This window comes from Phragmites australis, chromosome 7 (assembly GCF_958298935.1).
Source record: "Phragmites australis chromosome 7, lpPhrAust1.1, whole genome shotgun sequence".
In the NCBI taxonomy this organism is placed as follows: Eukaryota; Viridiplantae; Streptophyta; class Magnoliopsida; order Poales; family Poaceae; genus Phragmites; species Phragmites australis.
The window spans coordinates 18,447,925-18,449,302 of NC_084927.1; positions in this window are offsets into that span (position 1 = coordinate 18,447,925).

Here is a 1,378-nt window from a genome sequence, read left to right on the forward strand (position 1 = left end):
AGTCATCTGCTCCGGCCAAGAGGCACCACTTGCTTCGAAGATAGATGCTAATGCCTCTCTATGCTCAAGTAAGCAATCATGTTCTTATGTCAATGCCATTCCTCTCTCTTTTTTTTTTGCTTGTATAAGAGGGGGAAAAAACTGCGCATTTTCAGCTTCCAACACACCTGTAGTGAGAGATGCCAAGAAGATGCAGGGTGTTTCTTTAGCTTTGGGCGAGAAGGAAGCTAGAGCTGCCCCTAATTTTGGTAAGCGATACTGTGTTGTGCTTTTCCTATCGTTAAAACCCTTCTCCTTCTACTCCCTTCCACATATAACTAACATGATATCTCCTTTGCGTCCCAGGTTCTTTAGTTCCAGAAGGTACAGACAACAATAAATCAGAAGACCATGTTACAGGGAAGAGAAATGATAGTGATCAGCCAACAGCCATCGGAGTACCCGAAAATTCTTCTGTTGTTGAAGCCACTCGCGCCACTGAAGCTGGTACTAAAGTCATTAATATAACTGTTTGACCCATCTCATGTTGCTATAGTATTTGTCCACTGTCCCTCTTAACAGTATAATTATTATATCCAAACAGCTGTTGTTTCCCAAAAGGCCACACGGAAACATCCCTCTCCTTCTGATGTCTGTCTAGATGAAAATGCGAGTGCAGCTGGCCTTGGTAAAGAGACGCAGGGATATGAGACGGAGATTGAACATAACAACTCCCATAATAGTAGTCCACCCAAGAAACAATGTTTGAAGCTATCAGGTACTATTCCTATACTGCTCTTGCGTTATAAATCCGTACGCAGAGATCATTACCTATTTAACATTCCAGTATCATTCAGTACCACATGGTTCTGACTGTTTGCTTTCCTTTCCTCTCTAGATGGTGTGGAGAAAATAGAAGCTGTTTTACTGGAAGTCACCTCAGCAAAATCTACCATAGAGGGCATCATCCAAGTCTTCAAGAACGGTGTTGGGGATGACTTCACTGAACTCCTCCGCCTCTCCGAATCGAAGAAGCCAAGCAAGTGCGAGGGCCGTAGCAAAATTGTTGTACCTGGATTCAATGATCCCTATACGCGCATGGCAATGGGCTACCTGCGGCAGGATTTTAGGAAAATCAAGAAACTGATTGGCGCACCTGTGCTAGACAAGTGTGCCCTGATAACCAAAATAGCACAGAGCCTAGAGAGTTGGAGAATGTTGTTACATGGCCATACTATCCCAGCGACAGTCTCCGATTTTATGGGTGAGTTAGAGGCTTTGAAGGAAAACCTCTCTGGTGACACAGAGCGTATTGTTCCCATCAGTGTTTCTACTCTGCGAAGTGATGAAGAACACATTCAAGGCCATCTGACCATTGGAAAGAACTCTCACAGCTCTG